Source organism: Monodon monoceros, unplaced genomic scaffold (assembly GCF_005190385.1).
Source record: "Monodon monoceros isolate NGI ecotype Baffin Bay Population unplaced genomic scaffold, NGI_Narwhal_1 Super_Scaffold_3, whole genome shotgun sequence".
NCBI classification, from domain to species: Eukaryota; Metazoa; Chordata; class Mammalia; order Artiodactyla; family Monodontidae; genus Monodon; species Monodon monoceros.
In genome coordinates, this window is record NW_021703780.1 from 18,793,701 (window position 1) to 18,820,848 (window position 27,148).

At 37.0% G+C, this 27,148-nt stretch overlaps 1 long non-coding RNA gene across 1 annotated transcript in view; it reads left to right on the forward strand.

Moving 5' to 3' along the window:
- Window positions 1–27,148, forward strand: part of LOC114906978 — a 586,545-nt gene that overhangs the window by 11,049 nt on the left and 548,348 nt on the right. Inside the window, exon 2 of the long non-coding RNA XR_003796584.1 lies at window positions 12,231–12,290. This is a non-coding gene — a long non-coding RNA (uncharacterized LOC114906978). The remainder of the gene's footprint in view (window positions 1–12,230; window positions 12,291–27,148) is intronic.

Here is a 27,148-nt window from a genome sequence, read left to right on the forward strand (position 1 = left end):
GCTTGTTTTGTCATTCCCCGTCCCTTCTTGCCCCCGTACAGATAATAAAAAGTCTTAAACTACGTTTGAAAAATCAATTCTGGTCTTTATGTCTTTAAAATGACATAATTAAATATGATTATCTTGGGGTGTTTATAATACTTAGAGAACTAGGTAAAATAAAAAGAATTGCTCAGATAATTTACCTGACTTTCCACTTTGGTACTGTCAGAATGAAATCTATGTGTTGGTAACTCTGTCTTTAAATTATATAGGATAGTCAATTTCTTAATGAAAACTCAGTTTGTATCTGATTAATAATGTAATGTATAATGATAGCACATTTTGATAATTTAGAAAAGTATAAAAAACAACCCATACTGCCATATATGGAGATGACTAATATCTCATGGTTAATATCTCGTGCCTAAACTTCTTTTACAAGGATAGAAAATAGATTTCTCCTTCAGTGGGGTCCTCTGCCAGTTGCCTGTAACTGGTGAAAGCTGCCTGGATTACTGTTTTGAGAAAGGCAGAAGCTGCTTCTGAGCCCAAATGGAAAAATAATAGTGAACGATTAGTAAAGACTAACATGGGCATTGGGGAGTGGGGAGTGTGGAAACTGTGCCATGCATTTGCTATTCTTAATTTTGAATAAAATACCCATGTGGACAAGGATGTGTAAAATTTATTTTTTTAGTATGGATAAGGCTAATTTTTGAGGACGTTAGATAGTGAATTTGTGCAAAAAGCTTTTAAACCCTCCTGCTCAGTTGTGTACAAACTATAATGTCATTCCTTATATGTGGAGAATTAAACACTTTTTATCAGATGTATAGCATGAACATTTATGCATTTTATTTAGTATACCTTTTGCCATGGACATGGCCCTTTCTATTAGTGCCTTCTTTCTTTAAAAATATACATTTCCACTACAAGCTAAACATATAGGGTTCACCTCTTAATTATCACCTTTTAAAATGTGTTTACCATTATTTGCTTACCATTTTTCCCAGAGAAGAACAAAATGAAGGGTTGGATGGAGGAAGGAATAAAAGGAAGAAGAAAGAAAGGAAGGAAGGGAGGAAGGAAATGAGACAGTTAAGGAGGAAGAGAGAAGTTGGAAGGGGAGTACACACAGGTTTAGAGAGATTAATTGCAACAGCAAATCCCAAGAGAAGAGAAAAATGAATCCTTAAAGGAAAGTGGAAAAGCCTATACTCTCTCAGACAGTCTTCTCTGAGGATGCTGACTGGACACTCTGCCCTCTGGTAATCGATACAGTCATTTGCAATTAAGCTAAGGGAAAGGCTGATGGGTAACAGGGATCCCCGCCCCCCACTCCTGTGATCTGAGCTGTGGGAGCAGCAGAGGATGTCTGCAAATGGATAAATGATGTCATGGAGCCGACGTAGAGATGGGAGCAGGGAGAGAGCGGGAAGGCAGCATGCTCAAGGAACTTCTCTGCTTGCAGCTGGGGACCTGGCGAGCTGAGTTGAAATTAGTCAACCCAGGGGAAAGTCAGACACAGGAGGGAGGAAGTGGCAGGAAGAGAGGAGCTGTGGGAACTGAACTGCAGGAGGTTCTCCGTGTCCCACAATCACAGAGCCAAGGAAGAGGGATGTGGGGCCGGCCGTGGCTGCTCACTAATGCTTCAGGGGACAACTGAGAACCCTTCAGCCAGACTAACCATTTGTTGATGGAAATATTAGGAAAAAAGGTAGAAAAGCATTTGTGCTGGATGTTTGTACTTTGGCTAATATGCCAGAAGGGAAATTGTGTTCAAAACCTGTGGCTTCATTAATGGGCCATGCAAACAGCCATGTGGGGACCCAGCCCTGTCCTCCAGCAGGCTGGCAGCAGCCCCCCCAGGCCACATTCAACTGTGCAGGAAACTTATTCTGCCCTCTAATGGGCCTGCAGCCACTACACAAGGCATGGCCTCACAGCCAATCAGGCCAGGGAGCCAGCCCTGCCTACCAGTGCACCCTCAATAGTTGGCCCTGCCGCAGCAGGATGCACCCAGGCCACATAGGGGGCACCCCGCACCCCTAGAGCATATAGCACTGATGAACAGAGGGAGCATGTTGCTGGGCCCCATAGGATGTCTTCTACACAAGGCCACTTCCCCAAGATTGGGAAACATAACCAACCTACCTAACACAAGAAAGAAACACAGAGAAGTGGGCAAAATGAGGAGACAGAGGAGTGTGTTCCAAACGAAGGAACAAGACATGATGTCAGAAAAAGAACTAAGCAAAGTGGAGTTAAGTAATCTACCCAAGAAAGGGTTCAATGCAATAATTATAAAGATGCTCACTGAACTCAGTAGAAGCTTGGATGAACACAGTGTGAATTTCAATAAAGAGCTAGAAAACATAAAGAAGAACTATAAAAAAGAATGAAGCAAAGCTGAAGAACACAACAACTGAAATAAAAAATACACTAGAAGGAATCAACAGTGGAATAGATGATACAGAGGAACAGATCAGCGATCTGGAAGATAGAGAAGTAGAAATCACCCAGTTGAACACAGAAAAGGAAAAAATAAAATAAAAAATGAGGACAGTTGAAGAGACCTGTGGAACCATGTCAAGCATACTAATATTCTCACTATAGGGTCCCAGAAGGAGAAGAGAGAGAAAAAGGGACAGAGAATTTATTTGAAGAAATAATAGCTGACTACTTTCTTAACCTGGGGAAGGAAACAGGCATCCAGGTCCAGGAAGTACAGAGAATCCCACACAAGATGAACCCAAGTGGCCCACATCAAGACATTATAATTAAAGTGGCAAAAATTAGGCATAAAAGGAGAATCTCAAAATTAGTAAGAGAAAAGCAATTAATGGCAAAAAAAAAAAAAATGAACTCTCTTTCATAAGACCATGAGCTAACTTTTCAGCAAAAACTGCAGGCCAGCAGGGAGTGGCACCATATATTCAAAGTGATGAAAGGAAAAAACCTACAACCAAGAATACTTGGACTTTATTTAGGCACAGATACCCAGCAAGCTTATCATTCACGTTTGAAGGAGAGAAGAAGAGTTTTATAGACAAGCCAAAGCTCAAAGAGTTCAGCACCACCAAACCAGCTTTACAAGAAATGTTAAAGGGATATTTCTAAGCAAAAAGAAAAGACCACAACTAGAAATATAAAAATTATGAAAGGAAAAATCTCACTGGTAAAGGCAAACATACAGTAAAGGTGGTAGATCCACCACTTATAGAGCTGGTAGGAAAATTAAAAGACAAAAGTAGAACAATTATCTCTATCTATAATAAGTAGTTAAGGGATACACAAAACAAAATGATGTAAAATATGATGTTAAAAACATTAAACCTGGGGTGGGGGGTTAAAAATGTAGGGTGGTTAGAATGTGTTTGAACTTAAGAGATCATCAACTTAAAATAATTATATATATATACACACACACACACATATATATCCAAAAAACCTATTATAGATACCCACAAAAAAACAGAAAGAAAGAAAAAAGAAAAAAGAATCCAAACATAACACTGAAGATAGTCATCAAATCACAAGGGACACTATACCAAAAAACTGAACAGGAAGTAACACTTCTGAATGCAGCAAAACCAAAGATAGTACATCAACTATATTTCAGTAATAAAAAAGAATCCTGTGGCTTCATTGAGATACTACATGTACTATACATTCTGCTTTTATAAGGAATAATATTTTCACTGATACACAAGAGCCAGTGGCTTCAAGTTAACAAGATAGAGGCTCTTAGAAAGGACTGTGGAGAGAAGACCACTGCTGTAGCCTGTGGAGCTAACCTCCTCCTCAACCTCATGGAAGTGGTCTATCTCAGGCACTTCAGAAGGATTCGGCTGAGAAGCTGATACCTAACTTCAGTGGAGCTGGTTGGGATTGAGAAAGTTGCCTCTAAGATAGAGGTTGCTATAAGAAAATATCACAGACTCGGTAGCGTGTGCACAACAGAATTTATTTCTCATGGTTCTCAGATGGATGTCCAATATCAGAATGCCAGTTTGATGCAGTGAGGACCTTTTGTGGGGTGGTAGATTTCTCCTTGAATCCTCACAGGTGGAAGAGGCTAGGGGTCACTCTGGAGAAAGGGAGACCCTACTTCCATTCATGAGGGTCCACCTTCATGACTTAAGCATTTCTCAAAGCCTCCAACTACCCATACCATCCCCTTTGGGGGTTAGGATTGCAACATATCAGTTTTAGGGGGGCACAAACTTTCAGACCATAGAGCTCCCAAAGAGAATACTTTGAGACAGCAATGACTACAGTGTTTGCTGAATTTTCATAAATTCCTCTTTATTCTGACTTCTCATATCTTTGGATAGCAAATAATGAAAATAGAAAGTATGTATTAACCCGTTTGAATGGCAACAGCATGAATAAGGGGGAAATACCTCAAGATGATACGAGCTTTTTAATAGTTTCTCTGATTTTACTAACTCTAATTCATATAGTTGTTATAATGATTAAAGGGTACAGTATATAAATTCTCTAGTACACAGAGGACTTACAATAAATGTTAGCTCTCATCTTCTGTTTACTTTAAAAGTTTACCCTTAGTTTATTGGCTAATGCTTGCTAAAACAAATTTTCACCAGTTCACTATTTTCAGAATCATATAAAACTGTTTTTTGCAATTAATTCCAATGAAATATATTAGATTGATTATATTGTATCCTTGATCTTCTATAGTAAAATAATATTAATATTGATAATATATACCATAGAAAATTTAATCCCCATATAATATTTTTGAAATCGAATTTTGTAAGTAAAGCCTGGTATAGCAAGGCAGGAAAGAGATGGTGCGCTCAAACAAGAAGAAATTAATGTAGGGACTTTTCATGGAGGTATTTGAAGGTTAAGAGAACTAGGGAGACTGGAAGGTGTCCGAGAGGGCAACCAGATGGAACTGTGGCCTTCTGTGGAGAAATACAGCCCCTGCCATCCAGTAGCTGAGCCCGGGAAGAACTTGGGACATACATACCCTGACCTCATTCTGCTCCTGCCCTCTGTTCTACCAGAGCCTTCCATCAGCTGAATTCAATGAGAAACCAGAGTGAATCTGGGAAAGGAAGCAAAGATTACCCAGGATAGTTGTGTATGCGTGTGTATATACACATATATAAAATCAAAAGAGGCTCAATCCCGTACCTTTACCAAGAGCTCCCCAGCCTTCCCAGCATAGGGTTATATGCTATAACCTGATTATTTGGGCTTGGAAGATAAATAACTTAGGTAGTCAACTATATTGGGGCAGAAGGTCAGAGCAGGGATTCATCATACAATTTTCAAGTTCTTGTTGTACACCGATAGTGTTACCCGAAAACTGGGTTTGCCTCTTGGCTGGCAAACCAAAACACAAACACGCCAAAGATCAGAAGGAAGAATTTATTACTACTTGCAGCAAGTAAGAACACTGAGGATCTTTCCCAAAACAGTGTCCCCCCAAACAGGAAAATTGGGGAAGTTTTAACCTAAAGGTACATGCATATTCATGAAGCGGCTTGAGTGGTTGATAGAGTCCAAGCTTTAGTTGATTGAAGTTACAAGGGTCAGAAAAGGTCACCATCATCACCACTTAGGTTCCTGTAGATCTGGAGGTTGAGCACTTCAGGCTAATCTTCACTACTGAAACAGAACTGGGAGTCTTTACAACTGATATATTACCTTTGCTATCGTTACTTCTCTTGCCTGATAACAGGCAATGTTCTGCACTCTTTTGTTCCCTTAAGATCATTAATTACCAAGACCTGTTTAAGGGCAACCATTGTGGCCAGGCTTAGATCACAGAATGACTTAGGCCAAAAATGGCTTCTCTTCTGTCAAGAAAGCCATTCCTGGTTCTCTTTCTCCAGGGACCCCGTACCTTATCAGGTTACAATAGGATAGCTGGGAAATGATTTAACTAACTTAAAATTCAGTCTCTGCTCTTTGGAGGAGAAGAAAGATGGCTCCAAACTGAGATCAGATGTGAGTGGGTTAAAATTTCCATCTGCTTCTTGAGAAGGGCTGAAATCAATTCCCCAATGAACAGACCATCTATTATTTCCCTCACTTAACCTAGTACTCATGGCACGAGAATTATCACCACTGGGACTCTAGTTTGCCCTTTTGACTAATAACTTTCTTGGGAGGGATCTGTTTTGCAATGAGAGGAGCACTGGCTGTTCTATCGGTTGAAAGCTTTCAGATGTTAATGAAATTGGATGCATCCCTGACCCATTTCCTAGTCCCTGGTGTTTCACCTGAGGGTGACCTCAAGAGATAGCCAACTGGGAGATAGTGTTCTAACATGCTTCTAACATTTGTTTTACAGGGGAAACTAAGCAACTTTTGACTTCATGTCTCACGAAGATGATAAGCCACATTTCATATTTTCAAATGAATTGAGAGCAAATATGAAACCTGTAATTAGTGAGCTGACAACCTAGTCAGTGCTTTTGATTTGCAGGGATCGGGGTTAACAGAGAAAACCATCTCTGAGTTTGGGGAGGACTAGAGATGGTAATCTTCACCAAACCTAGAAATCATACCCAAGTAGTTCCTTCGCTCCCTCAGCTAGAGGTATGCAGAGCTTTGAGGGAGGCAAACCGTGAACGTGGTTACGAATTCTGGCAACCTAAGGAATTGTTTATATTGTATATTGACAATACTAAGTCATATGTTATTACTTTATAATTTTCTCTTTAGACAACCTTGAGATAAGACTGTCCTTTATTTCTGATCTTCCTTAGATTTCTATGAATGTGATGGTAGTACTGTCAACCATAAAAGTCCTAGAAATCAACAGCCTGAAAAATGTAAAGGAGAGGGCACTGAGCTGGGTGTTACTATAAAACATTTTAGAGAATGTTTTGTCCATTGGAAAGTAAGTCTGTCAGTGCTTAAAAGGTATTTCATTTCCAAATTGTCTAAATATGGAAGAAGGCTTCTACACAATGGGCCAAAGTAGACTTTTCAAAGTGTAGGCATTGTGTTTGTTTTGCTTAAAGCCCTACAAATGTGTTCTCATTTTCGTTAAAATAAAACCCAAGCCACTCATCATGGTTTTGAAGGCCCAACATGTTCTGGTTTCCATCTTCCTTTTCCATCTCATTTACTACCATTTCTTTGCACTGTACTCTAGCCATACTGAGCCCCTTGTTGGCCCTTGAATGTGCCAACCTTGTTCTTGCCCTCAGGGTCTCCTCTCCTGGATGACTCTTCTCTCAGTTTTCATTAGACCCCCTCTATTTGATCTTTCCGTTGCGTGTGCACACATGACCTCCGTGGAGAGGCAGTCCCTGAAGACTTTTTTGAAACCAGTGCCTCATCCCAGCCAGCCTTTATCTCTAATCTCGATTTGTGTTTTCTTCAGAGCATGTCCATTAAAGGAAATATTCTTACTTGTTTATCTATAGACAGACCTCGGAGATGTTGCATGTTCAGTTCCAGACCACCGCAATAAAGTGAATATCGCAATAAAGCCAGTCACATGAATATTTTGGTTTCCCAGTGTGTATAAAAGTTATGTTTACTATACTGTAGTCTGTTAAGTGTGCAATAGCATTATGTCTAAAAAATGTGCATACCTTAATTTAAAAATACTTTATTGCTAAAAAATGCTAACTATCATCTAAGCCTTCAGCCAGCAGTAGTAGCAACATCAAAGGTCACTGATCACAGATCACCATAGCAAATATAATAATAACAAAAAAGTGTGAAATATTGCAAATTACCAAAATGTGACACAGAGACATGAAGTGAGCAAACGCTGTTGGAAAAATGGTACCAATAGACTTGTTGAGGGAGGACTGTCACGAACATTCAATTTGTCAAAAAAGCGGTATCTGCGAAGTGCAATAAAGTGAAGCATGATAAAACGAGGTGTGCCTGTAGGTACATATGGTTTGTCTGTCTTCTTTGTGGAATGTAATCACTTTGAGGGCAAAGACTTGTCTGAGGACCACTTTATCTCTAGCACATAAGGCTATGATTGGCCAAAAATAGCTATTTCACAATAAATAGGTCTTGAGTGAATGAGTGCTTACATCTCTGGATTGAAGCCCTGTATCCTAATTCCTCTTCTGATTTTATCTTTAACCTCAAAGCAGACATGACTTGGATTAAGTTTTAACGTCTATAAACTTTAGATTACCACTAATAACTTTCTCTGAGGGTCACACTATCCCTAAGTGGCTTGAAATTCTTCCATGAGAGCTGCTTTATGTGTCAGAATTATATCTGCAGCCATATGAGAGCTGGGAGATGAGGTTGATGAAGTATTTGGGTGTTTGAGCAGCAAAGTTTAACCAGTGTCATTGAATATAACTAAATGCCTCTTGAATTATATTTGCCCTTCATACTTAGAATGGTCAAGGTTCTGTGCCTTGTGCAGTAAAAGGACATTTATTAGTCCATATTTATTGTTCTTGTGTTTGCATAATATTGCTTTCCAAGGGCGTTTGTTTTCATGGAGTAAATATGTCCATCCTATTGTAACAGCTCTATTTACTAATTTAAACTGATGAAGTGACAGTTTGTTTTCCCACCTCTTTTTTTTTGTTTTAATTAAAATGTTTTTAATTTTAAAAAGATGTTGTATTATTATTATTTTGCCACTAACATTTTGGAAAGAATGTATGTCTTTAAGTAGGTTTTTTTTTTAACCACCTAACTCTTATGTGCCTGGGTAATGTGAGTTAATCCCTGAGCGATGAATCACTGTTTCTGATGTGGACAGAATTGCATGGGTTTTGTTTTGTTTGTTTGTTTACTATGGCATTACAGTGCTGCCTTATGAGGGATCAGAGTAGGCAGCCAGTCAACTTTTACAAAATGAGCACCCCTATGTAACTACCACTCAGATCTAGAGCCTCCTTCAGTCATTTATCTCCAAAGGTAATCATGGATTAATTTTGTCTGTTCTCTAACTTCATATAAGTTGAATAATGTGGTATTAAACCTTTATGATTGTTCTTTCACTCAACATTTATCCATCTTTTCAGCATTTAGCAATATTTGTCCTTTTACCTTGTTATATAGTATTCCATTATCCATTATCACAATTGTTCTTTATCCATTCTGTTATAGATGGATATTGTTTTTACTCCCAGTTTTTAGCTTTTACAGATAGTATGATATGAAATTTTTTATATGTCTGAGTCCATATATGTGCCTTTCTGTTGGGCATACCCACAGCTGGCCGTATTGGATGTCTGTGTGTCCAGATTCATTAGATATGACCAAGCAGTTTTCAAAAGTAATTGCATTGAGCTGTCCTCCTACCATCAGTGTGTGAGTCTAATTTGCTCTCAGTTCTTTTAGCTTTAGCCATTTTTGTAGATTTTTAGTAGTTATATTTTGAACCTGCTTTTCTTTAGTGACAAATGATGTTGAGCACCTTTTGATATATTTTTGACCATTTTGGAAATTAGAAATTAATTATATTTGTTGACTGTTTCTGCAAATTAGGGAAAAGCCTCCATTTTTCAAAACCCTTCAAAGCCATCTGCTGAGAAAACTGCCACAATAACCTTACACATCTAGAATGACTTGAAGGTGCATGGCAACACCTGGAGTTGTTCAATGCATAACTTGATACTTAGGGTGAACAATAGCCCCTAATGGACAACACTACAGACATTAAAGGTAGGCTAAATATTTACCTCAGAAATTTACATTGGCCAAAGTGAACAGGACCCTGATCTTTTATAAGATTCTCAGGGACCGTAAGATTTTAAAGTGGAGCAGATACTGAAGAGAGGAAATGATCTCTGGCATTGTGTGCTGTTAGTAGAGCTTCGCATGAAGGGAAGGATGTGGCTTAGACAGCATGAACCATGGGTCATTTTCAAAATATTTCATCACCTGTCTGGGGTAGGCACTGATCTATCATATGGATGCCAACCATAATAGGCTTACAGTGTAAGGGATGCATGCCAATGTGCATTAGTCCTGGGTACAGTAATGCTAGGGACCGTCATGGACTCAGAAGGTATTTGAGAAAACAGGGATACATACAAAAGAGGAAACAGGCTACAAGTAAACACTTTTCTTCACAGTTTTGCTTAGACCTGGGCTCTAAGTTCAGTATTAAGAAATATAAATTCTCTTATTAACCAGTATCACTAATACATTGTGTGATGCCATGTAAATCGATAGCAAATTTGCTCTATCTTTAAATTTAGGAAGAATATCTTCCTTATTTGTCCTCATTTGTTTCAGATAATACAGGTTCATATTTGAAAATCAATAAAACCTATTACCAACAGGAGATAATATTGTTGGAAAATTAAATGGGTACTATTAAGTGTTTCAGATTCCTTTTAGATTAAGTGTGATAAGAAATGTGAAACGTGTAATGTATAAAAATATTTTCATTAGATGTATGTTTAGATAGATAAAGCACCATTTAAAAGTTGTTCTGGATTCAGAACAGAAGCTATAGTTATATTGATAAAACTTAACCTTACCAATATTAAAAAATCTTCTGTTTGTGGTAAGTCTCATGACATTTAGTTTTTTTAATCAATGTAATATGAATGATAGGCGAAAGATTATAGAGTATAAAATATTTTCATTAGATATACATTTAGATACCAGAAAACTCAATTTAGAAGCAATCTATATTCAGAATATAACCTGTAGTAATATTTATAAATCCTATCAAAATTAAAAAATCTTCTAATTGTTTAGTGACGTCTCGTGACCTTTAGATTACCTATTGCATTCGATTTTATTTTTAGTACTTTCAATTATCTTCCTGATCTCAGATATTTTACAGTGAATTAATTCTTATGTGGAAGAGTTTCATCTTCGTTGTGGGGTATGAATCATTATTACTTTCATCTTATGCACAGCATTTCCCCATAGTCATTTGGGTAGTAATGAACTATTTAAGCATTTCTGAATATAGAGAGTAGGCACGAATTTGATGGTCATTTATTTGGAGTGAGGGAAATGATCTTATAATGTTAGTGATTATGCTAATTACTTCAAAGGGTGGATTCAGCCTGTGAATAGAGAAAATGAAACTACTAATATTGCTAAAACAAACGGCATCTGATTTAACCTTATGTAGCATTAGACATAAACATAGGGTATTTTGAGGTTAAAATTTGCTCAACTTTTATATTACCTGTCTTTATTATTTTCTAGGATTCTCTTTGTGTGAATTTTGATATCCATATCTTATATGCAATTTTGTTAGCTCTTCCCTTCAGAACTTAAATAAATCGTTGCCCTTAATAGAGCCTATATGAGGCAGACATTTCAGTCCCTTAGAGAAAACATGAACATCTCTAGGTCAGCTTGCTTTTATAATAGTGTTGGGAAGCCCAAAGGCCGCATATAAATAAGCGCATTTAAAAGCCCTTGGCAGAGTGATGCATAATGTGTAGGTCATGACGAAGATACAGTGAACTGAATTTCAGTTCAGGCTGGCTAACAAACTAGGAAACGCACATAGCTAATTTAAACAACGTTTGGTGGAGGAAAAAATAACCACTTACTGCTACTCTTCTTAAATTGGATTGTGCATGTTATTTAATTATTAGTACTGTTGTTCTGAATTAATTAAGCAACCACAGTCTTGCTAGGTGTTATGAAATATAGACAGAGATGCAGTATAGGGCCTGAGGTTGACATTCTACTGAAACTGCCAGGAAAATACACATGTGTCAAGTGGTCTCAGTGAGAAGAAGGCATTTGGCCTGGAAAGATAAAAGGAGAAAAGGGGGACTCTGCATGGGTAATAATGGGTAAAAGAATATTGGTTTCTTTTTCTCACTATATGTCTCAGCATAGGGATGTATATGGAGTTCCCTTGCTAATTTCAAATAAACTTCCATGTGCCTGTTTTGTTTCCTCCTTAACTACAGAAATATTTTACAGCAACATATTAGACTGCAGAAAGAAGAAAATATATGTTGTTAATGGGAAAAAGAACACTTGTGATTGACATTCTCCTCTTAATAATTCTTAATGCAAATATTTATTAAAACTCTGTAATACAATCTTAGACAAAACTGCCCTGATTCGATTGGAAATTCATCCAGTATTACAGTTCTGGATTTTAAACAAATGTTGCATAAATGATATTTACTTATTCAAAAATAATCCTTGAATACTAAGTGGCAGAAGCTTAGTTGTCTATCAATTTCCTTTTCCTTTACTTAATAATCAAGTTTCTTCGTTTCACCTGAATGCATTGCCACCCAGATTGGAACTGTGTTTTCTGTCTTCTCTTACAGCTTGGTGTGCCACGTGACTGGATTCTGGCCAGAATCAAGAGACAGGATGCCTCCTTAAAGGTATGGATACTTTCTGTTTCCCTTTTTCACTGTGTGGGAGATATTCTAATATGAAACCACTCACCTCCAGCCAGCATGTCAGAGAGAAACAAACTGCAATATTGTAAAAGCCCTTACAATTTGAGGTCTCTTAATTATGCCAGCTTTGCCTGTTGGTTAAATAATACAGGTATTATAATTAGTGATGCTGAGAACATTTTCATGTACCTGTTGACCATTTGAATATTTTTCTTCAGAAAAATGTCTGTTCAGGATTTTGCCCATTTTTCTTATTATTTTTTGTTATTGAGCTATATGAGTTCTGGATATATTTTGGTTATTAGCCCCTTATCAGATGTGTGGTTTGCAAAAATATTTTCTCCCATCCTGTAGGTTGCCTTTTCATTTGTTGATGTTTTCTTTTACTGTGCAGAAGCCTTTTGATGTGACTCAGTCTCATTAAAAAAAAAAAAATTTGTTGCTTATGCTTTAGGTGTCATATCCAAAAAATCACGCCAAGACCCATGTCAAAAAGCTTTTTCCCTATGCTTTCTCCTAGGAGTTTTATGGTTTCAAGTCTTACATTTAAGGCTTTAAGCCATTCTGAGTTAATTTTTGTGAGTGGTATAAGATAGAGGTGTAGTTTCATTCCTTACATGTGAATATCTAATTTTGTATTTCCATTTTCATTTGTCTCAAAATATTTTTCATCTCCCTGCTATCTTCTGCTTTGATCCACTCATTGTTCAGGAGTGTGATGCTTAATTTCCATGTATTTGTGAGTTTTCCAGTTTTCCTCCTATTATTGGTTTCTAGTTTCATACAATTGTGGTAGAAAAGATACTTGGTATGATGTCCATATTCTTAAATTTGCTAAGACTTGTGTTGCAGCCTAACATATGATCTATCCTGGAGAATGTTTCATGTGCATTTGAGGAGTATGTGTATTCTGCTGTTGCTGGATGAAGTGTTCATTATTTATCTGTTGGGTCCATTTGGTTTACAGTATTGTTCAAATCCACTGTTTCCTTATTCTCTTTTTGGATGATTTATCCAATGTTAAGAGTGTAAGGATATTAAAGTACCCAAGCATTATTATACTGCTGTTTATTTCTCCTTTTAGTTTTGTTAGTATTTGCTTTAGATACTTAGGTATTCCACTGCTGGATGCACAAATATTATAATTGTTTATATCTTTTTGATGAACTGACCACCTTATCATTATATACTGACCCTCTTTGTATCTTTTGACCATTTTTAGCTTAAAATCTATTTTGTCTGATATAGATTTAGTTACTCCTGCTTTCTTTTGGTTAACATTTGCTTGAAGTACCATTTTCCATCCCTTTACTCTCAGTCTATGTGTGTCTTTAAAGCTAAGTATGCATTGTAGGCAGCAGATCATTGGATCTTGTTGTTCTATCCATTCAGCCAACTATGACTTTTGCTTAGAGAATTTAATCCATTTACATTTAGAGTAATTTTTGGTATGTAAAGACTTACCATTGCCATTTTGTTAATTGTTTTCTGAATATTTTATATTTCCAATGTTCCTTTTAATCTTGTTGGCCTCTTTGTGATATGATGATTTTTTTGTAGCAATAATCTTTGACTCTTCCATCATAATCTTTTGTGTAACTACATGTATTTCCTTGTGGTTATAATGAAGCTTACACAAAATATATTTTATTTATAACACCTTATTTTAAGCTGATAACAATTTAACTTTGATAGCATTCCTAAACTTTACACTATTAGCTCTGTGCCACTCACATTTTAGGTTATGAATGTTACAACTTAATTTTTTTAATATTGTATATCCAAAACCAAATTATTATAGTTATGATTTATTTTTAATATTTTTGCTTTTTTAACCTTTACACCAGAGTTTTAAGTGAATTACCGACCACAATTACAATATTACAGAATCTGACTTTGACTATGTATTTACTTTTATCAGTGAATTTTATACCTATATGTATGCTTTTATGGTGTTAATTAGCATACTTTTATTTCTGCATGAAGAACTTCCTTTAGCATTTCTTGTAAAGCAGGTTTATTGCCAAGGAACTCCCTCAGCTTTTATTTGTTCTGGAAAGTCTTTATCTCTCTTTCAATTGAAGAACATCTTTGCCAAGTATAGTATTCTTGTTATTTGATGAGTTGCTTTTCTGTCACTACTTTCAAAATTCTCTTTGTCTTTTGACAATTTAATTATAATGTGTCTCAGTGTAGCCCTTTTGGGGTTTAACATATTTGGTATCCTTTAGGCCTCATAAATCTGGATGTCCATTTCTCTACCCAGGTTTGGGAAGTTATCAGCCATTATTGCTTTAAATATATTTTCTGTTCCTCCTCTTTCTCTTCTCCTTCTGGGATTCCTATAATACATATATTGTTTCCTTTTATGATATCTCATAAGTCCCTTATGCTTTCTTCACTCTTTCATTTTTTAAAAATAATTTTTGCCCCTCTGACCTACCTTGTAGTTCACTGATTCTCTCTTCCAGTTGGTCAAGTCTGCTGTTGAAGCTGTCTATAGAATTTTGCAGTTCAATGATTGTATTCATCAGCTCTAGAATTTCCAGGTTTTTTTTGTTTTTTGTGGTTTTGATGATTTCTGTTTCTTTGTTGAATTTCCCATTTTGTTCATGCATTGTTTTTTTAATTTCATTTAATTGTCTATTTGTGTAATCTTGTAGTTAAGAAGATTACTCTGATTTCTTTTCCAGACAGTTCATAGCTTTCTGTTTCTCTAGGGTCAGTTGTTGGAACTTTATTAGCTTCCTTTGGTGGTATCACGTTTACCTTTTTTCATATTCCTTCATTCCTTACGTCACTACCTGCATATTTGTGTAAGTGGTTTCCTCTTCTAGACTTTATAGGTTTTCTTTGGCAGAGACAGTTCTTCACCAGTCAGCTTAGCTTAGGATTCTGGACAGGTCAGCTGATAGAGTCCTTGGAAGGTCGGGCTCACTACTGGGGTCTATTTTGGGGCAAGGCCACTGCCCAAGCTCTGAAATCAGGAGTGGTGGTGCTGCTTGCTGGGAACACTTGAATAGGACTGTTGGCTTGGTTCCCTGCCCAAACATGGCTGTGGGATGGGCTCGGCAGTTGCCTGGATTCTCACCAGGCTTCCTAGTCAGGGAGTGGGGGTGAATTAGGGGGACCGGGTTCTAAACTCAGCAGTAAGCAGTGCTATGAATTAGCTTCAGTGCCTGGTTGGAGCAGCAGAATGGGCCCCAAGGCTGGCATGGCTAGTTGTTTGGGGACCCAAAGCAGGCAGATATGTGCACTGAGTTCCCTGACCAGATGAGCAAACTGGCTTTGTTCTGCAGACAAGCAGAGTCACTGGCTGGACTCTTGGCTCACATGCCACTGTAAACAGGGCTGTAGGATGGGCTACATAGCTTTCTGGATGCTCTGGTTAATTTTTCTTGTTGGGTTGATCTTTAATGCTGTATTCAGGGCTACAAATTAGCTTCCTTGTCTGGGTTGGGCCACAGGACAGGCTCCAAGACTGGCAAGGCTTATTATTTGGGGCTGAATCAGACAGGGCTGCACACCAAGCTCCCTGGCCAGACAGGGCTACTAACTTGGCGCTATATATAGCAGAGCTGCTGGCCAGGCACTCTGCTCAAATGCTGCTAGGCTCTTTCCAGGTGCTCTGGCCAGGTTTCCTGGTCAGGTGGGGCTGGGGTGTCACTCAGTAGTAGGCAGGGCTGTGAATTAGCTTCCCTGCCTGGGCAGGGCAGCAGAACAGTCTTCAAAGTTGGCAAGGCTGATTGGTTGAGGTCCCACTCAGGCAGAACTCTGCACAAAGCTCCCTAGCCAGATTGGTGGTTTGGCCCCACAGAAGGGCAGAGCCATTGGCCAAGCTCTCTGTTTCAATGCTACTGGGCCACACAGCTTCCCAGGTGTTCCAGCCAGGCTTCCTGATTGGGTGGGGCAAAGTGATACCCTCAGCAGTGGGTGGGGCTATGAATTAATTTCCCTGATGGGGGAGGGGGAGGGAAGCAGAACAGGCTCCAATGCTGGTAAGGCTCGTTTTTTTGTGGGGGTGGGCAGGGCGGGTCCCAACTCAGGCAGAACTACATAGCAAACTTCATGGCCAAATGGGGCTGCCAACATGACTCTGCAGAAGGACAGAGCCACTGACTACACTTTCTGCTCAAGTGTTGCAGGGCCATGCTTCTCAGGTGCTCTGTCCAGGCTTCCTGGTTGATTAAGGTTGAAGCCTGCACTGAACAGTGGACAGGGCTATGAATTAGCTTTCCTGCCTGGGTGACATGGCAGAACAGACAGCAAGACCACTTATTGTTTCAGATCTCAAATCAGGCAGAACTGCATGCTGAGTTACCTGACCAGAGGAGCCACCATTCTGGCTCTACAGATGGCCAGCACTGCTGACTAGGCTCTTTTCTTAAGTGCTACTGGGCTACGCAGCTTCCCAGCTGCTCCAGCAAGGCTTCCTCATCCTACAGGGTTGGGGATTACACTTGGCAGTAGACAGGCCTATGGAATAGTGTCCCTGCCCAAGGCTGGAGGGGTGTCAGAACAGGCTCCAAGACCAACAAGACACGCCATTTGGGATCCCAAATTAGGCAGTACCACATACCAAGTTCCCTGGCCAGATGGGGCTACCATCTTGGCTGTGCAGGTGGGCAAACTGCTGGTTGGGATTTCTACTTGGGTGCTTCTGTGAGTAAGAACTCAGTCTGCCAAGATCTGAGTGCTGGTTGCTATAAGCCCTGCCCCTCTTCTCCATCACAACCTGACCTTTAGAAGTCAAGCCCCATACGATCCCCCTGTAATCCTGTGATATGAGACCTTCTTAATGGGCTTCCCAGGAAGTGACACACAATGCTGGGGGAGCTGGAGGTCCACCTTGGCTTCTGTTTTTCCCACTGGGGAAACTATGGGCCCAGGGGTTCCCTCTCAGTATGATGCTATGCCAACCTGGGGGAGGGGAGACGCAGAACCCTATTAGTTTCTAATGATGAAATGTAGGATTAAGATTGGTGTTAAAGAGAGAAATTCAAAGACAGTGAATCAAAAGAAAAGAAAAAGTGAAGAGAAAATAATTGCTTTCTTTTAAAGAGTCTATTTAGTAATCTCAGATATATAGAGTTAAAAGGATATTTTGTAGTGACAAATTTCTTCTTTTCTTATATTCACCTAATAAGCAAGAAAGGTTAGACAGGAGGGCCCAGAATCAGTGACTAACAATTACAGAACTGATATTCTTCAATGATCTCAGCGATATCAGGGAAAGTTTTCTTCCATATTTTTATTTCAGTTTGTAAAAGAGCCATTGTTCAAGAGCCAACTGTATATCCCAAAGCAACGAATAACCTATTGATTTTCCAGTACTTGTATTTATTATTGCTATTTCACCTACAGATAAATGATTCCCATATGGTAGTTTCCAAATAGGCTTCCACCCCAGATCTCCTGAGACAACCTTGGAAAATTCATGATGCTCAGGTCAATTCATGATCACTTAGGAATTTCTGAGAACCATGGTAGATATGATAGCATCACAGAAATAAGCCTTGAGCATTTCTAAATATCATTAGTCATCACAGTGTGTACTTATAAGTTAATTTTATATTATTATCTGAGAAACAGAACTTTTTAAAATAATGGGAAAATACTGTATGTGCACATATAGGCAAACAGTATGTAGAATGGCCTTGAAAATGATTTGTCTATCAGCCTGGAACGGTACTAATGGATCAGATGACTAGGGAAGCATCCCAATTCCAAGGATTTACTAAAGGAAGAATATTAAAAAAATGCATTGATAGTAACTGTTGTGTATTTCAAGTCTATTAAAAATTTTAAGTACATAAAAATGTAGCTATGTTTCAAGTTAAGGTGGACTAGTTCTCAGTATTGAAACATTTAAAATATATCCACCAAGTCCTTGAAAGTACTTGGATATATTTGGACATATTGTCCTTGTGGCAGAATGTGGGTCACAAAAAGTAATAATCTTTCATTTTTAAAATAGAAGTATACTGATGCATAAATGTATTGCTTATAATGTATCAGTCTGCAGGGTATTATTTTTCTCATAATAGGAAATGGCAGAAGCAGGTAACTATATTCTTGTGGTGTAAAATGGAACTGAACAATCTTTTGCAATTACAGTGCATAGACTATACTGGTCCTAGTGCAGGAAGCATAACAATTTGCATATTTTAATTTAGAGGTGAGGGACCCCTGTCAAAGTAACAGCTTGGACCAGGTCAGCAAGGAGAAATCACGAAGAGAGAAATAATTGAAAAGGCAGTTCCCAACAAAATGAAATTTGTCTCATTGTCACTTAAGGTTGTCTTCTTGTCTTTCTCGAGGAGCAAGGTCAGCTTAAGAATGAAGGGAGAGTAGGGCACAGTAGATCGCTAAGGACCAAAGGATAATTTTTTTAATAACAGTGGCAATTGCAATATATATTTATGAAGGGGAGAGGAAAAGAATGCACATAACTTTCTGGTAAAGAGTCAGCAGGTGTCCTTTGAGTCCAAATATTGCAGACATGTACACAGCCGATCCACAGTTTGTCCTCAAAGAAAAGCAGATTACAGAGGAGATGAAATACTTAATGAAATAATTTAGTGTGACATATTGATATTGAAGGCTGGAAGGCAGAAAAGGATTTGCAACAAAATTAAGGTATGTCTCTCTTGAAACGGTTCCCCATTCCTTTCTCTGAGGACTGATCTGAGATTTCTTGAGAAAAGAAGCCCGTTTTCTTTCTTTCTCCAAGTTGATGCCAAAACAGAGATGGCATTGTGAAGTTCAGCAACTGCGACCACATGAAAATCTCATTGGAAAACAGTCCAGAGGAAAGTCAAGTTAGAAAATGTTTCTTTGGTTATATTTGAGAGAGGTTTTAATCTCTCCAGTGTCATGTGTTTTCAGTTAAAATGTACATTAGTGAAAAACGAGGGCACCAGCAGTGAAGGGAATTAAGCCTGGGGAATGTTAGTTTTAGATAGAGGCCATGGAGGATGGCTAGAGCTATTATCAGAGCATAAAAACAGCAGCCAGATTTCAACTCTGAGCAGGGATAAACATCGTCACAAGGATCTGAGTATATTAAAAAATCCTGGCTTGGGAAAATGAAGATAAGCATTTCATGTTCATGGAATAGTATCATCATTTACATAAAAAGAAAAGAAAAAACACTCACAAAAAGCCATATTCTGTGGTTGGCAAGTTATTTTCTGTCCTAACACATTGAAGGGAAACCCACTCATCATGGTGGCTTGCTGTGTCAGTGATTCTCAACTGGTAGAACATTGCACAGCAAAGTCGGCAGATAGGCAAGTAGGGAGCATGAAATGTGTAGGCGCTCCCCCCTCCCTCCCTAGGTGAGAATTAAGGGTATAACATCAATCCCTAGGTGAAGAGTCAAATGTTGGGTTTAAAGTACTAGCTCTTTAGGTATGCAAATTTGGATAAATTAATTAATAACTCTAAATTTTAGTCTTTTCAACCTGAAACAATGCATCACTCTACTTCACAGTTTTCATGAAACAACATGCACAGTGCACTATTTTAACCAATAAAGTGTGTTGCAAGTTTAAGTTCTTATTAATTGACAGTGATGAATGTACATACTTGGCTTCTAGATTCTTACACCCCACCCCCCTCAATTGCTTAGTTATTTTCCCTAAAGCTAAATCTCAAACACCTATGCTTCCTCTTTGGTCCCAAGCAGATAATATTTCACCAGCTTCTACACACTCACCTGCCTAGGGCATCTCATGAGGAGTGGACTTGTTCTCACGAGTCCATTTTCAATACGAAGAACAACTGTTGCTCCAGAAATGGTCCCCAAATTCCTAGTGACTCCTAAATTCATTGTGATTTTTTTCCCCTTTAAAAAATAAGAAAATGTATTAGTTATAAACATATCTAATAATGAAGTCATGTGAAACTCCGATAGCTCTGGTAAGAAGCCACTAAGTGGCAATTCTGGAAAGAAAGCTTACAGAATATACTTGGCAATGCTGAGCCTTTCCATTAAAAAGACAAAAAAGAAAGACCACACAGCACTTGCTATGAAAAAATATTACATTTTCTCCAGGGAAGTAAATACTTCCTACTTTGTCCTGGAGGTTCTCCAATGACTTTAAAGCATTTTTGCATGTTACTTTACCTAAAGTTATTTAAACTCACAAAATTGCCATGCAGTAATAAAATGGAAACTATTAGTATACCAACCAAATAGATATAGAAACAGTAGTCCTAAGAAACTATGACCTGTCTAAAACCTCCTAAAAAATGGATACATCCAGAAATAGAATCTAAGCTGCTGACTCTAAACATTGGGGAACACTTCCTTTCTTCGGAATTATTATTGTTAATAGCCTCTTTACATAAACAACCTCCTGCTCCTTGAGGATGGATGAGATCATACTCACAAGCTACCCATTCTTTCCATAAGAAACACTGCAGTCGTGACCAATGAGTTAATTCATAGAATGTTCTTGTACCATAGTGAGCACACACACGTACACATGCATGCACACACAAAATCCCATTCTCGGTTCAGATTGTTTTGGTTTGTTTTCTTAAACTGAGCTCTAGTTGAAATTTTAATTTCAAGCTTTAGCCCACAGTTTTTGCCTAAATTTCACACTCTGACCTTTTCTATTCTGACTTGTTCTTCCCTTCCTAAATCAGATAATGAAGAACTAGACCATGGTAGAATGGATTTTTAACAGATTTTATAATTTAGCTGTTGTCACTTCTACAAAGACTGTTCATTCAACTAGCATATATTATGGACATGAAATAGAATTTGGAAGGTTGAAAGTCATTCAGCCTTGACTGTGAAAAGTTATCTGATAATTTAAAGTGATCACATCATAATGACACTTGGTCTTAAAGATGTGGAAAAAGATGAATATTTTTGAGAAAAAAATACTTGCAAATAGCATCTCAATATAATGTAGGTGATTTGTGCAATATATATATATATATATATATATATACCTTTCCCTGCCAAAATACTTCTGGGAAAAGAAAATGGAAAAGATAGTAATAGTAAACAGAAATTGGCTCTTCAGAGACCAGCTGAAGTTATAGTCAAAAGGTACTTTATCCGTGTGTGGTTTATAAAAGACTGTTGGCATACATTGGGTTTTAGGTCAAACTGACACAGGAGGGCAAAAGCCATTACCAGCTTCATGTTTATATATGAAAGAGGATATTCTGGCTACATTGTTGGTAATCAGCTGTTTCTGATTCACCCCCTGCACTCTTTCCATTACAATGCTCATGAAAACAGGAAAAGAGATGTAGTTTCAACAACAGTGGAAACTAGAAATTTTGGTCAAAAATGTGTCATGCAAAAGTTGGAGAGTCAACTAAGGAAAGCTTAGCCTGGAGGCAGAATGGTAAAGCCATGTGTGTTAATAAGGTGGGGGATTTCCATTTACACAGACTCATAGAGGCACATGCCCACTTTTCTGTTTCGTGAAAGCTCCTCAATATGGAATTCAGACACACTGTTCCACCCTTTGGCCCCTCTTTAGTGCATCTCAGCTCAGTATTCCTCAGGAATGAAACACTGCCGAGGCCAACATGGATGTGGTAACATTTTAGATCCAGATGTTGGAATATTTATTTCACCATTTGGGTTTTTTTGCACTGCAAGAAATACAGACAACTTTAGGCTGTACAGGAAAAGACTCTTCCCTTATGATAAAATAATCAGATCATAAGACCATGGGGTTGTTCCTTAGGCCAACGGATCCTTACTAAAGACAACACAGAACCAGAAGGTTGATTGGGATTGTAAACATAAAGACCTCCTGTGTCTTGAGATCTGAAAGGATGATTCTAACTGGGCTCAGATAAAATTGATTAATACCAACAGATTGATTAGTACCATTCTTTTCAAGGACAAGAGAATATCTTTTCAAAACGAATAAGTATCATATGAAGTGATTCTACTATATAAAACAGAGAAACTATAGCACCGAAAAGAAGAACATATGTTGAAAATATTCCTAATTTTAAAAAAGCTTGTAAATTATTGTATTTAGGTTCTAAAAATTTTGGGGAAAACAAGCTTCCTACACAACAAGGAAATTGTTAAATTATTATTAAAATAACAGACTGAGATAAAGAATGAATTGGAGAGACAAAGCAAGATGGTGGTTGACAGGGGCTGGGGTAGGGGGGATGGGGAGTTGTTTAATGGGTACAGAGTTTCAGTTTCGCAAGATGAAAAGAAGTTTGGAGATTCAACAATGTGAATTTAACACTACTAAACTGCTTAAAAATGAGTAAGTTGGTAAATTTTATGTTACTTGTGTTTTATCACAGTTAAAAATTTTAAAAGAAACATAATTAAATGTAAAAGAAATGAATTAATTGCATGAGGGGCAAGCTAAATAAATCAGAGATAAAGCTTACTGTGCAGCTCATGAATAAGAGCACGGGCTTTGGATTAAAAAATGCCTAGTTATATGTCCTGGTTCCATGTTTTCCAGCTCTCGAAAAAATTAATCTCTGAAAGCCTTATTTTTTTCACCTTTAGAAGAGATAATAATAGTACATTCTTCGTAGGATTTCTGGAAAAAATTCATTGAGATAATATATTCAAGTGTTTAAGTGGTGTTTGGCATATAGTTAAGTGCTCAATAAATATTAATTATTATTAATATATTCAAACACTAAACTTTAATTGCAGATTAAAATTACTTTTAGAAATAATAAAGAGCTGTAGCAGCATTACAGAAAATTGAGCTTTTAATAATGAATAAAAACTTGAGTGTTTGTCTTGGAACACAGAAGAAAAAAATAAGGAAACAGAAACAATGAGAGAAAAGGTGACAAAGTCAGAGAAAAAATCTTCAACTTATGCTTAACTGGTAAAATAATAAAGAAATGGAAGTAATAAATAAATTTTAATAGAAGCCGAGCTTCCTAAACTAATACTTTAGTATGCAGAACAAATTATGTACCAGACAAGTAAGTGGAGAAAAACAGTTAGATACAGGTTCATATAGTTTTATTTTCTTTTTCATGTATCTATAGTTTGAACTTTTAAAGAAATCTCCTTAATTCCATCCAGGCAAAGCATTAAAAAAAAGGTCACAAGAAACCAAACAACAAAAGCCAGAATTGTTTCACACTTTTCTTCAGTAACACAAAATTCGAAAAACCAGTCAAGCAACATTAGGCCTTACAGTCCCAGTTGCCTTCAGATGTCAGGCAGGTAATGCAAGAGAATGAAGTAGTGCAAATAAGCACTATGGTGAGTTGAAGACTGCAGGTTCAGACCAAAGGCAGAAGTTGCCACTCAACTCCAGTTCTGTATTGCTATGTGAGAATGCCATTCCAGGGCTGCCACCTGTTATAACTTTTTGAGAAAAAACAGATATGTATATTTTTATGTGAAATTTACAGATTTTTAGAGTCATCAGCAAATTCACATTTTCTGTTACCACCCTGCACTCTAAGAAAACCTTATCAGCAAGCCATATGGTCTCTAAACTAATCCCTAGTCAACGCTTCATAAACAACAGAGCAGTAACCTAAATGAAAGAGTTTGATTTCTAGCCAAGTCTTTGTTCATATGTAAGAAGAAAAAATATTTTCATAAATCAATTATTTTTATATTTTCATAGGTAGCACATCTTTTTCCATCCTTTTGCTTTTAACATAATTCTTTATATAATGGATTTCTTTCTTTATATTTATGTAATAGATCTTGCTTTTTGATCTAATAATACAATCCCTGCCTTTTAGCTCAGGTTTAGACCATTTAGATTTGATGTGATTATTGACAGTCTATTATCCTGCTACTTGTTTTCTATTTGTCCAATTTGTATTTTTTTTCTCTTTTCTGCCTTCTTTTAAATTGAGTATTTTTTATGATTCTATATTATTTCTTTTGTTGGAGCATTAGTTAACACTCTTTATTATGTTATTTTACTGCTCACATTAGGGTTTAAAGTACACATCTTTAACTTATCACAGTCTACCTTAAAGTGATATTATACAAATTCATGCATATTATAAGAAACTTAAAATGATGTAGTTCTATTTCTTCCCTTCTGGCCTTAGAGCTATTGTAATCATACATTTTGCTTTGACATATGTTATAAACCTTGTTACACATTGTTATTAATTTTGATTTAAAGAGAAGATTCTCTTTTAAAGATATTTAAATAATTTTCTTACAGATCTTTATATGTACCTACATAGTTATCATTCCCAGTGCTCTTTATTGCTTTCAGGTTTTGTATGTTTGAAAAGTCTTTATTTAATCTTTGTTTTTGAAAGATACTGTCAACAGATACATAATTTTAGGTTGATAGTTTTTCTTTCAGGGCTTTTGGTCTGCATTACTTCCAATGCGAAATGGGCTGTGATAATTATCATTGTTCTTTTATATAAAATGTACTTTTTACCCCAACTCTGGCTGCTTTTAAGATTTTTTTATTACTTGACTTCCCTGGTGGCACAGTGGTTAAGAATCTGCCTGCCAATGCAGGGGACGCGGGTTTGAGCCCTGGTCTGGGGTGATCCCACATGCCGTGGAGCAACTAAGTCCATGCATCACAACTACTGAGCCTGCACTCTAGAGCCTATGAGCCACAACTACTGAGCCCGCCATGCCACAAATACTGAAGCCCATGTGCCTAGAGCCCATGCTCTGCAGCAAGAGAAGCCACTGCAATGAGAAGCCTGTGCACCGCAACGAAGAGTAGCCCCCACTCGCCGCAACTAGAGATAGCCCATGCGCAGCAGCAAAGACCCAATGCAGACAAAAATAAATAAATAAATTTTTTGAAATCGTAAGAAGAAAGATTTTTTTATTATTGATTTTAGGCAATTTGATTGTAATGTGACTTGGCAAAGTCTTCTTTATGTCACCTGCACTTGAGGTTTATTGAGTTTCTTGGATCTGGGGATATATGGTTTTCAGCAAATTCAGACAAATTGTGCCAGTTATTTTTAAAAATATTCTGTTATCCCTGATTTCCTGTCTTTCAGCAGCTCTAATCATGTATATATTTGTTCCAAGGCTGACTAGTGTTATGTCCAATTTTTTTAGCCTTTATCTTTTGTATCTTTCTTTCATATTAGGTGGTTTCTATTGATATGTCTTCAGTTTCACTGATCTTTTCTTCTGCAATATCTATTCGGCCATGATTCCCATCCAGTGAATTTTTCTTCTCAGATATTATAGTCTTTATCAGTACAAGTTCAAGTTCTTTTTTAAAATATATGTTGTGTATCTCTATGTAACATGTTTAATCTCTCATCTAGTTTCTTGAACATATAGAATACAGACATAATAGCTTTTTTAATGTTCTTGTCTAATAATTCTATCATTTGTGTAACTCTGGTTCTCTTCAAATATTATTTTACCCCATTTCCTTTCTCTGCTTCTAGAACAGTTTTATATATCAGGAGTTGGTAAATTTCTGTTAAAGACCAAATAGTAAATACTCTAGGGTTTTCAGGTCATTTGATGTGTCACACCTGCTCAGTTATGCCACTGCAGTGAGGATGCTGCCATATGCAATATGTAAATGAATGGACGTGGCTTATGATAAATATTTCTTCTTGTCCTAGTGTTTCTTTTACCAGTATGTAACATCCTTCTTGGCATTAAATTATATTTGTCAAGTATAAGATTACTATGTTATTTCTCTTTTGCTTCATATTTGCTTGATACATCTTAATTTTTTTTCTTTTACACAACATATTATTGACTCTTTTTTTTAAAAAAGTGTATTATTAGAATCTCCACTTTTAACTAGCATGTTTAACTCAATTTTATAGATAACTATAAATGCTGGATAAATACAACTACTGTTATATTGGTACTTATTTTTCGTGTAAACTTCACGTGTTTTTCTCCATCTGTGCTTTCTATTTGAATGATTTTAGTTTGTTCTGCTGTTTAAAATTTATACATGACACGTATTTATTTATTTCATTATTATGGCAGTTATCCTTCTCCAAAGACCCCAAATCATGCTTATCTTCTTGAAACAAATTCTTGAACTTTTGTTATGTACACACACACACACACACACACACACACACACTCATTTATAAGAATTTTATATTTTTTTCTTCTAACAACAAAAGTAACAAACAACTTTCCCAAAAGGACATTTTCCTTGACAAAATAACTATCTTAATTCACTTTCATTCCTCAGGTTTCCTACTTCATCAGATCAAATTATGTTGCACTTTAGTTCTGGGTTGCTGTATATGTACTTCTTCATTTGATTTAGATTTTTTTCCATTCTCTCTCTTTCTGACACACACACACACACACACACACACTCACACACACCCTCAGTCTTTGCCAGCTTTAACTGTTACTGCAATATTTCATCATTTTGATGATCACATCTCTTCCATCATCTTCTAGATTTGTTGTTTTCTAATTTGATTACATCCTTTACAATTGTTTTCACTTGGAGTATTTGTCCCTTCCTTTGCTTTCTATTTAGCAGTATTCAGAATTTTCTCTAAGGTGTAAGTTTTTCATTATCAGTGCTACTTGGCACTAAGTGGTCCTTCTAAATCCAAGACCTTTCATCTTTCTTTAATTCTGAGAAAAATTCCTGAATTCTTATACATCATATTTCTGTTTGGAATTTCTTTTGTGGTTTATTTTTACTCTTTTATGTGGCTAATATCTTCTAATATTCCTGTAACTATATTTATCATACTATTTTAAATTCTTAATCGGTTCCAGTAGTTTTGCTTAAGATGATACTGTTGTTCAGTTCATTCTTTCTACTTTAGGTAACTGTAGGCATTGCTGTCTAGTTATCTTGGTGATTTCATGCTTTCCTGGTGTGTCAGCTACTCTGTTTCACCAG